At 36.7% G+C, this 12,321-nt stretch overlaps 1 pseudogene; it reads left to right on the forward strand.

The window, feature by feature from the left end:
- The first annotated feature begins 1,640 nt into the window (after positions 1-1,640).
- On the forward strand, positions 1,641-12,107 carry LOC109270260 (60S ribosomal protein L23a-like; annotated as a pseudogene).
- Positions 12,108-12,321: the final 214 nt, after the last annotated feature.

The following is a 12,321-nucleotide window of genomic DNA, read 5'->3' on the forward strand; positions in this document are numbered from 1 at the left end:
TTTGAGAGTATATAAAAAGATTCTCATGTAATCATTCTATCACTTGAAATCTAAGAAATTAATCAATGAAGCAATAAATATTTATCTCCACAGATACGTGTCTCAACATACTTTATCAAAGCAAAAGTTAGAAATAAACGAAATGGACCATCACCATACATTTTCTCCATTTTTTCTCATCATTTCTACATTTTCTCTAATAAGCGTACATTACTTTTGTAAAGGGAAAAATAATAATTAGAAAATAAAAAATCATTAGGCAGTTTGGGTGTTCATATCAAAGTACAACAAAATATGGATCACTTCCGAATCATATGGCCATGAGCTGAATGACTAATGTATGTTCACTGCCAAGACAAGACAAAAATGTTGTTCTTCAGGGCATTTATTTAGACAGACATGTCATACGATAAGTTTATTTTCGGTAATCACAACAAAATTAGAGAAATTTTCCACCCATCCAATTTTCCATTCACAAAACTGTCCCATTTTAACTGTGTAGAACATTAAGATGCAACCAATGAAATGTTGTTTCTTAAGTAAACTCAGAAAATGTGTTTGGATCTCCATGAACTTTCTACATGTAAGGGAAATAAAAAATGTTAAATTCTTACATAAAAAGACGAAGGGGAATGAGAGAAAGGGAACCTAACCTGATATTGAAAAGATAAAGATGTGGGGTGCCCAAGTGGCTCAGTCAGTTAAGCACCCGACTTCCGCTCAGGTCATGATCTCCTGGCTCGTGAGTTTGATAATCACTTTTATTGTGTTAGGCTACAGGGATTTGGGGGTTATTTATCAAAACAGGTAGTATTACTTAGTCTAACTAAAATGGTTGCTATATATGAGTTGGCATTTCCTTCAGAAAAAATGGAGACAAATAATGTTTATCACATTAGGGCTTTTGTGGGAATTAAAATAATGTGAACACAATGCCTTGCATATGGTAGTTATTCAGTAGCTATTATCACTGTCATCTTTATCATTTTATTATAATTCTTTCCTCTTCCCTGGAAAAATGCATTCTGTCTCTATTGTTCATAGTGACACTTTTGGCAGAATCGGAAAACCTCTTTTTTGTTCATTAGAGCTGTTACAGTATTCATAAGGTTTTTAAAGGATTTGAAGGGTTCTCTATTGACAAAGCCTATGGAGATTTTTGTGATGGCTACAGTGATTTGATTCTTCAAATAACTCCATATCCTGCAAGTAATTATTTCTTTCTTAATAGAATCTCTAAGTGAGTTTTGGTATGGTTTTACGGGTCACAAAATGATACATTAATTCTCCTTGGAAACTTAATTCAGTGACTTCATTTGCAGTGGTATTAAAGCCCTAGGGCAGCTACAGAGAAAGACCACTTTTTATAACATTTACTAACAATTATTTGGGGTACACTGGGCTTATGTCTTTTTTCCTTATTCTGCCTAGAGATTCAACTTTTTACCCTGTTCTGTTAGATGAACACTGCTCACTGGGGTTATTGAATTCTATGATTATTTTATTTTGTCCGAATTTATCCATCATACTTTTTTTTTTTTTTCCCCTCTTCTGGAAACTGATCAACAGCTAAGAACGTGAGCAGAGTCCAAATAGGGGAAGCAAAATTCAACCTGCTGAATCTCGTTAGCAGATTGCTCATGCCCTCTGCATCTTGGAAACACATCATTCCAAAGCCTGTGGGGAAGCTGTTCATTGTTCCAAGGCACCCTGTGTGGAAGGTAGGCCTGTGGATATGGCAGTCTTGGGGTACTTACCCAGGAATTATTTCTTCGTTTCTTTATTAAGCTTTATTTATTTATTTTTAAAGAGAAAGAGAGAGAGAGAGAGAGAGAGAGAGAGAGAGAGAGGCAGGCAGAGAGAATCCCAAGCAGGCTCTGCACTAACAGTGCAGATACGGGGCTCGAACTCACAAATCACGAGATCATGACCTGAGCCAAAATCATGAGTTTTAACGCTCAACTGACTGAGCCACCCATGCACCCCTGCCCAGGAATTATTTCTGATTATAGATATTAGTTGCTTTTATTTTTGTGACTAAAAAAAATCTTATGTATAGGATTATAGATTTTAATTCTTATTAAAATCTTTGACTCCAAGTCAAGTCATTTAAGTCTTGAATTCAGGAAGAATGACATTAGATAATGTGTTTAATTTTTTGTTGTTATTGTTCTTTTTAGATCATCAGCTACTAGATTTTAATTAAGCTGCTTTTTATTTTATTATTTTTTAAATGTTTATTCATTTTTGAGAAAGAGAGAAAGAGACAGAGCACGAGCAGGGGACGGGCAGAGAGAGAGGGAGACACAAAATCGGAAACAGGCTCCAGGCTCTGGGCTGTCAGCACAGAGTCTGACGGGGGACATGAACTAAGGAAATGAGAGATTATGACCTGAGTCGAAGTCAGATGCTTAACTACCTGAGCCACCTAGGTGCCCCTAAGCTACCTTTTATTTTAAGGATTAGTCTAAGACATCTTGCTTTCAGTATTGTTTCCAATATTAAAATTCTGTGATAATTTCCATCTTACTGATTTTTATGGGTCATGTAATCATAAGATCAATAATAATGATGACAATAATAACTAAAGTTTTTGGACTACTTTCTATGTGTCACGTACTACACAGTGGGTTTTGACTGTAGTATCTTGTTTAACGTAAAATAGCCTACACAAATTGCATCCATTCCATCCAAAGAAGTTAACTGTAATGCAACATTCACTGAGCCTCCCCTAATAGGCCTGTGCTGGTCACCAAAAGGGGAGTGGAAGGTTACAACATGCTTGCATCCAAATTGGTTCCAAAGCTAATGACCTTATGACATTTTCTGATTTTATCCTTTCTTTGCTTCTATTTTAGATGAAAAAACAAGTTTAGGGCAGTCAAGTGACTGTCTTAAGTTCACACAACATTTAGGGACTAGAGATAGGAGACAAGTTCATTTTAGCACATACACTTTCAGACTTTTGGACTTCTACATATTGTAAAAAACAGCATCATGATGTGCATTCGACTTTGTAATATGAGTCAACCGTGTGTCTCGCATATCTTCTCATGTCAATAAATACTTTTCACGCACAAAAAACCCTCTCATGTAATTCATACACACAAAAAACTGTCAATTTGAACACTTTTTTTTTACATGTTTATCCACAAATCTTTTATGTTTTCAGTTAAATCTTTTAAAAGTTGTTTGTTTGGGGGATGCTTTTCCAAACAGGCCAATATTCTTGAGACCCTGAGACCTGTGAACAAAGTGCCTAGTTGAATAAACTTGTAATATGTCAGGGTGAATCACAGAGCTCAAGGACTTTTGTGGGGGAATATGATTTACTCTGCAAAAATGAGAGATTATCTAACAATGTGCAAGAATTGTTTATACACATGTAAGTGTCCATTTCTATACATCACCTCATGCTCCAAAAGGAGTGTTTCCTCCTAAGACAAACAATTCTCTGCCCTCTGGCTTTAGCAATCAGTCAGGGAAGAGTTACTCCCTTTTGGTCTATTTCCAGTTAATGGAGTTAAGGTTTGGGCTCTGGGCTATGGAGGAGTTTCTTTTAGTAAAATAGACTTCCCCTGGGAAGGAGTCTTTAGTGTACTTTTGAGAACAACTCCGTTGTCGAAGAGCACTTCCTTTAAAAGACACTCTGGGTGTTTTAAACACATCATTTATAGAATGTGTCTTCCTGAGGATTCAGGATATTTAGCAATTTTGCATTGATGAATCTGATGGGAGAGTCCCTGGTACCTCCGAGATGGATGGCTTGTGTATACTTGCCAAAGAGTGATATTATATGACCTCAGAGGCAGAGAAGAGAAGGGACCTAACAGTGGTTCCTAACCGGGGTGGCACTTTACATGATGGAAGCATCTGGCTAGGTGTTGGGAGAAATCTCATGCTATTTCAATAACTTGGGGTCTCCAAGTATTTATTGCCTAAGACCTATTCTGCATTATATCCGGCAGATCTATGTTAGCTAGAATCATTCCACTCAAAATGCCAGCAGCATTTCGTTGAAAAATCTTGAAAGATCCTAGGTTCTATGAAGACAAGTGAAAATTAAAAATAAGAAGCTTATGGGGCGCTTGGGTGGCTCAGTCGGTTAAGCGTCCGACTTCGGCTCAGGTCATGATCTCACGGTCCGTGAGTTCGAGCCCCGCGTCGGGCTCTGTGCTGATGGCTCAGAGCCTGGAGCCTGTTTCAGATTCTGTGTCTCCCTCTCTCTCTGACCCTCCCCCGTTCATGCTCTGTCTCTCTCTGTCTCAAAAATAAATAAACATTAAAAAAAAATTAAAAAAAAATAAGAAGCTTAGTTCTCCTTGTTGAAAACAAAGGAAGAGATTTCCCTCGGTTCCTTTTCCTTAGAGTATTTACTTTAGAAAATTGTAACATTAAGTACCTTCTCCTCTCTTTGAGATGTATATAAATCCTTTGGAAGACGAGGTAGGACTTTTGTCAGCCTTGTGAACCAAGAAGATCTTTTTCAAGGATCTAGGAAAAGGAGCCATAACTTTGAAATGTCACGTCAAGAGAGACATCACTCCTCTCTTATAGTTTCTGTGGAGATAGGTGCTTAACTTTGGGTGTCCAGCTCAAAGTTGCAACATTTATGACCTCCTGTCATAAATATATGACAAGTATTTTCTCCTTTGGAGAAAGCCAATTAGCTAACGCAGAAGGTCACCTCAATTACCAAGCAAGTTTAGGATGAACTATGTATGAAAAACTGTGCTGTCAAGTTCTCTCACTTGAGGGCTTGTTATTATTTTGGAAACATGTACATGATGAGTTCTATCTGCTTAGCTCTGTGAAAGAGCGAGATTTCTTCCCGTTTGCAATCTCTTAATTGAATGCTTGTGATGTGTATCACATTCTGGTTTAATGCCATAAAAATGCTTTCTTTCTCTATGATCTTTGCAGAGAGGATAGAAGACAGAAGAATTGGTTTTTTAATTATATTTTCCCAATAGCTTCTATGGCAATGGGAAAACTAGAGTGCACTTATCATTCTTGTTATGTGTCTAGGGAAGTAACATATGAGGGTTGCTGAGGTTTATTTGGTCACTCAGTTTTCCACTGATCAAGGTGTTTTTACAATACTACTATTTTCCAGGTTAAAAAAAATTTTTAATGTTTATTCATTTTTGAGAGAGAGAGAGAGAGAGCGCAAGCAGGGGAGGGGCAGAGAGAGAGGGAGACATAGAATCTGAAGCAGGCTTCAGGCTCTGAGCTGTCAGCACAGAGCCTGAAATGGGGTTCAAACTCACAGACATAGAGGTCATGAGCTGAGATAAAGTTGAGTGCTTAAGTGACTGAGCCACCCAGGTGCCCCAGCGATAACTTTTACTAAAAGAAAAATTTTATAAGGTGGAATAGGTGGGCTCATCATGAAGAAAGAATGAATTCAATTAAAATATTTATTTTTAGTAAACAGCCTATAATTCTGGAAAAAAATTTAAAAGCATAATAGAAGAATATACAGTGAAAAGTAAGTTTCAATTCCATACTTGGCCTCCAGGGTCTTAATTTCCCTCCCCACAATCAACCACTATCATCACTTTTTGTGATGCCAGTTACTTATCATACACCAATTTTCTCTTTCTTATCAATGGAACCTAAATTTTTTTGGAGGTCTCCATAAACATTATATTTTTCTAGACTTCCTTTCAAATAGAAGTGGCTATGTGACGAAATTCTGAGCAATGACATTAAGTAGAAGCTATTGAATTGGATTTATGAGGAAGTTATTTCAAACAGCTTTTGCCCTTCTTCCCTTTCTCCTTCATTTCTAGTTGGCCTGGAACATGGATGTGATGACTAGATGTCTAGCAGCCATCTTGGGCAAAAAAGCAACTACAAGGATGGAAACCATTCACTGATGATGGTGGACCAGAAAGATGAAAGTATGTGAGGTGTCCTACATACTTACTTCCTGATATCTTTGATGTGAAAGAAATGTAAACCTCCTTCTTGTTTAGAAATTTCTCTTTGCCACCAAACCTAATCCTAATTGATTTAGGATTTGTTCATGCATTTCCCTTTGAACAAATTAAATATGAGGACACCCAGATGTAGATATCAAGTGTATAGTCAACACATGCTTTGTAGGTTCTTCAAGTGCCAAGACACAGTGGGTGCTCAAAAAATATTTATTTAATGAGCTGAAGAGAGAGGTCTGGAGGTAAGAAGTTTTTGAACGATTGGCCAGTGTGTGGTGGTTGAAGAATAACTCTCCCTAATGGGGATTATGTAGAGTAAAAAGACAATCAAGGATGTTATAAGGACTAAGATACAGACATTTAGTAAGATGTATTGAGTTTTCTCATTCTTTAACATAAACCTGTATTTCCATTTATTCAAGCCTTTTTTTTTTATTTAAAAAATTTTTTTTAATGTTTATTTATTTTTGAGACAGAGAGAGACAGAGCATGAACAGGGGAGGGGCAGAGAGAGAGAGGGAGACACAGAATCAGAAGCAGTCTCCAGGCTCTGAGCCATCAGCCCAGAGCCTGACGTGGGGCTCAAACTCATGGACCGTGATATCATGACCTGAGCTGAAGTCGGACGCTTAACTGACTGAGCCACCCAGGTGCCCCATTCAAGCCTTCTTTAATGTCTCTGGTAAGCTTATAATTTTATCTGTACTGGTCTTGGAAATTTATTGTTGGGTTTATGCCTAAGTATGTTGTACTTATTACTATTATGAGTTAAATTCTTGAAAAAAACCTTTTTTTTCTTTCAAAAATGTTTTTTAAATGTTTATATGTCTTTAAGAGAGAGAGAGACAAGAGACAAAGCAGGGGAAGGGCAGAGAGAGAGGGAAACACAGAATTTGAAGCAGGGTCCAGGCTCTGAGCTGTTGGCACAGAGCCTGACGCAGGGCTCAAACTCATGAAGCATGAGATCATGACCTGAGCTGAAGTTGGATGCTTAACGACTGAGCCACCCAGGTGCCCCTTTTCTTTCTTTAATGTTTATTTTTGAGAGAGAGAGAGAGAGAGAGAGAGGGAGAGAGAGAGACACCAAGCAGGGGAGGGGCAGAGATAGGACAGATGATCTGAAGTGGGCTATGTGCTGACAGCAGAGAGCCCATGTGGGGCTCAGACTTACAAAGCGTGAGACCATGTCCTGAGCCGAAATTGGCCGCTTACCCACTGAGCCACCTAAGCGCCTCAAAAAAATTAAGTTTTTCAACGAGACACTGATAGTGTTTTGAAAACTATGGAAGCTTCTGTGTTGATCTTGTGTCTAACCACCTCTGCCAGACTGAAATTTCTCAGTTGATTTTCTAAATTGATAATATCACTTCAAATAATAATAGTTTCATCTCTTTCATTTTCATTTCTTCTCTCTTATTTCATGGGCCAGCATCTCTAATACAATGATGTATTGTAGTGCAAAGAGCAGCCAAACTTGTCTTATTTACTTGAACATTTATAATTGAAATGCTTCTAACATCCCATTATTAAGCATGATTTTCATTAAGGCATTTTGAAAAAAAAACAGGCTTTATCAAGTTAGAAAATTGCCCCCCCCCCCACTTTTTTTTGGCCAATGAGCAATACTTCCAGTCCACATCCTGGATCAGTTTCCTATTTCCATCACTTCCAGTCATATAGCACCTTTGATATGGCTCATATCTCCCAGAGATGTACCTAATTTTGTGCACCTCGTATGCAAGCCCTCTCTTCAATGCTTCAGGTATTTCGTTAATTCCTCACATACATTTTCTGTTCTGCTGAGAGTTTTTTTCATTTTAGAGCATGGCTATATATTTATTATCATATTACGGTATCTTTTATAATATTTCTGGGAACATGATGCAGGAAGGGAACACTGAAGTGTGCATTAATTTGGAAATGTTGACAACTGACAGTCTGCAAGAGCATAGTAAATGTTTATAAGAATTTAATAGAGTTCAGAGGATTTAAGACTTTATAAACTCGATCAACTTTAAAACTTTATCAACTTTAAAAACTTGAACATTAATCGTTAAATACTTGCCTTCTATATGAACTTTGTGTAATATATCAACTGTTTTAAAAACAATGTATTTTTAAATAGTACTTCAATAGTTATTGACATAAAAATTCAATATGTGTTTTGTAATTTTTTTCTTATATCAAAACTTTGGAGTTTTAAAAAGTATATAGATTTCTTAATTATGTTAGTCCTTTCAAATGAATGGTGTCAAATGGCTGATTTCTCATTTTTTCCATACCATGGTTAATATAAACTGAATAATAGTAATTGTTGGAAGTTGTTGAGATTTCATTTGTGGTCTAGTATTTTATCAATTGTTGTAAATGTTCCTTTCATTGGTGTTTAAGAAAGGATGACTGTTAAATCAAGTTTATTGGTTGTTAACAATTTTCTCTATAGCAACTCTGTTTTTGTCTGCTTGATATTTTGAGAAGTTAAGCTCTGTTCTACTAATAGTAAACTTCTCAAATTCTCCTATAAGTTCTATCAATTTGCTATGCTTAGATTGAAGTTGTGTTATTAGGTGTACAAATATTCATGATATATATTAATCTCAGGTTTGAAAATTTTATTACCGTAAATTTCCAGTACTTTTTCTTTGATTCTGTGTTTTTTGATTTTAAAATTCTTTGCCATTCTTCTTTCAATTAACATTTTTATGTCCTTTCTTTTCCTGTCCTTTTATTTTTTAACTTTTCTATACCAATTTGGTTTCTTATTTATAAAGAGAACTTGCCTTGATTTTTAAAAATGTTACCTAATAGTCAGTGTTATAATAAGAAAGTTTATCTATTTATATTTATTTTCATTACTGCTATGTTTCTAGCCATTTAAATGATTTTATTTTATGTTTTACACTGTATACTTTTCCTATTTTTCTATCCTGACTTTAAATGGAATAATTAAGTTTTCCTTGTTCTCCTTTTTCCTCTGCTGGATATATATTATACTAAACATAAATTTTGTTCTCAAAATATTTAGAATAAAACCCTTATCACAAAGTAAAAGTTTAACATGTTTTACTGCCTTTTGTATTTCACTTCCACTTCCTTTCTGTCTTCAAACTTACATTTTTTTTTTTCAACGTTTTTTATTTATTTTTGGGACAGAGAGAGACAGAGCATGAACGGGGGAGGGGCAGAGAGAGAGGGAGACACAGAATCGGAAGCAGGCTCCAGGCTCCGAGCCGTCAGCCCAGAGCCTGACGCGGGGCTCGAACTCAACGGACCGCGAGATCGTGACCTGGCTGAAGTCGGACGCTCAACCGACTGCGCCACCCAGGCGCCCCTCAAACTTACATTTTGATACAACTTGGAATTTTAGATACAGATTTTTAAAAAAAGATCAATGAATTTTGATACTTAATGTTTTACTCATTTTTTCCTCTTCATTATTTGTTGTATTCTCTTCTTCTTAGAGTGATTTTTCTTCTTGTCATAAAACATTTTCTAGTAACTTTCCTAAAGATAAATGATGAGTATTAAATAGTACTTCAATGCTTGAAAATGTGTTTTATTTTGAATAAAATATAGATCTCTGAGTTTATAGGTATGGTAGACTGTAAAAATGGCCATGATTCTTTTATTTATTTATTTATTTATTTTTATTTTTTATTTTTGAGACAGAGAGCATGAACAGGGGAGGGGCAGAGAGAGAGGGAGACACAGAATCTGAAATGGGCTCCAGGCTCTGAGCTGTCAGCACAGAACCCGACGCAGGGCTTAAACTCAAGGACTGTGAGATCATGACCTGAGCCGAAGTCGGACACTCAACTGACTGAGCCACCCAGGCGCCCCAGAATGGCCATGATTCTTTACTCATCCCTGTATCTATGGCTTGATTCTGGGCTTGGGTCACATGACTTGCTTCGGCAAATAGGATGTTAGTGAATACAACACAAGCAGAATATTGAAAGACCCTTGTTTTATTGCTATTGTATTCAGCCATTGTCTGGAACCAACCTAGCCCAGTTATCCCATATGAAGCCACCCTAGATTAGCCATACATAAGGATGAGCCTGCCTGAGACAAGAAAAATCACTGAACAGAGTTGAGCCTCACTGGCTAATTTGCAGGCTGATGAGCTAAATAAATCAGTATAGTTTCAAGACTCTGTTTTGGAGTGCCATTTTTGTGTCAGTAGATGACTGACAAAACAGGTGTCTTTGCCACTTGGAAGATATTGTTCCATCCTAAATATGGTAGAACTGTTGATAAGTATAATAGAAATGTGATTGCTTTTCTTTTAAACTATCTGTAGATAAAAACTTTCTGGACTTTTCCTTTGCCAAGATGTTCAGAAGTATATAATATATCTATATCTATATCTATATCTGTATCCATGAACATATATACATACACACACTCACACTATATCTATATCTATAAAACTAATATTTTCACTGGATGCATTTATAAGCATGTTAATGCAAAGAAAAATATATGCACGAATACTGGGATACAGATCGAGGAAAAGGGAATATTGTTTTCAACTCAGCGCTTCAGACTTGTACTGAAAGAGCAGTCAAGATGGAACTGGAAGAGTTGAGTTAGGGCAATGGCAGAATACTGAAGTCTACTGCTGTAATACAAATTCCTAGACTTGAGTGAAGATCTAAGGTTCACGGTATCATATGCTTCTTGGCTTTTTGGTAATCCTGTAGGATTACCATGTTGGGGCTGATAAACCCTAGAGCCCAAAAACCCATTTTTTTTTTAAGACTCTACCCAGAGTCTCCAAATCTGTAACAATAGGAAGGGGTTGCTAATGTTAAGAGAAATTCTCCCCCGTGCCTTTCTCACAAGTGATCTTCAAGAACAAATGTAGGGATGATCGATCATTCCAGAGAGCAAAACTAAGGACGTTTTTCCTTTGGCGGACCTTGTTTGTAGCTTCCTTTTCTCTGCTAAGAGAGTTACTAGATCTGTACCCACTTTCTATCCTCAAAACCTTTTTGACATTCTAAGTAATTCAAAGAACCTGTTACCAGAATTGCTAGAATATGTGTTCCATCAAAAGGACAAATTAATCTTAGAGTATTTAAAAATTAAACAACAAACAAAGCAAAAACAGTTATCTCAGTTTCTGCCTTTTGTTAAAAAGTTGAATTCATGGTATTTTTCTTGCTCTTTCTTTTCTTTTATTATTTTTTTACCTCTATATCTGTATCTCTATACATCTGTTCTACTGAAGTTCTAGGAGTAACAAAATAGTTGTAGTACACTACTTATCCCAACAACATTTATAGCTAGTGACCATGTTAGCCCTGACTATGACCCCATTGGTGTGATGGGGGAAGGGGAATAAAGTGAGATAGACCATATCAAAGAATCCAAAAATCATGATAAAACTGATAAATTTCAGGTGGCAATATATACACATATTTAGGAATGTAGAAGGAAAAAAAAAAAAGAAACGGTTCAAGAGTTGAAAATGGCAGTAAGCAGAACTGTTTTTTCCGGATGTATCTTTTGGTAGTATTTGATTTTTGAAAACCATGTACACCTATGAAACATTTGTAACTAGTTTTGAAAATAAAACATATATCTTTGATATTATTCTATTGTCTATATAATGGAAAACTATTTTCAAAGATATAACAGAGAGGAATATAAAGGAACTATAGGAAGTAGTCTCTGAGTCCTTTCAAGAAGACGGTGCCAAAAGCAAAGAAGGAAGCCCCTGCCCCTCCCAAAGCCACAGCCAAAGCAGAGGCTTTGAAGGCCAAGAAAGCAATGCTGAAAGGTGTCCCACAGTCACAGAAAAAAGATCTGTGTGTCACCTACCTTCCCATGGCCCACAACACCGTATCTCCAAAGGCAGCCCAAATATCCGTGAAAGAGTGCCCCCAGGGGAAACAAGCTTGACACCATGCTGTCATCAAGATTCCCCTGACTCCAGAGTCAGCTGTAAAGAAACTAGATGGCAACAACACACTTGAGTTCACTGTGGATGTCAAGGCCAACAAGCACCAGATCAAACAGGCTGTGAAGAAACTTTATGACATGGATGTGGCCAAGGGCAACACCCTGATTAGGCCCCGTGGGGAGAAGGAGGTGTATGTTCTACTGACTCCTGATTGTGATGCTTGGGATGTTGCTAACAAAATCGGGATCATCTAAACGAAGTCCAGTTGGCTACATATCAATATACATTTTTCCACCATAAAAAAAAGAATAAGTCTCTGAAACAGATTTTTAAAAAGTAGATGTATCAAAGGGCAACCTACTAACTTCGCTTTACAAAGGGACATGAGGATAAAGGAAAGAAGCAAATGATCATAAATCTCCAAACAGATGGAAGAAATAAGATTAGAATGAAGATAGATTTTTGCTT

Source organism: Panthera pardus, unplaced genomic scaffold (genome assembly GCF_024362965.1).
Source record: "Panthera pardus isolate Hobbes unplaced genomic scaffold, ASM2436296v1 HiC_scaffold_6, whole genome shotgun sequence".
NCBI lineage: Eukaryota > Metazoa > Chordata > Mammalia > Carnivora > Felidae > Panthera > Panthera pardus.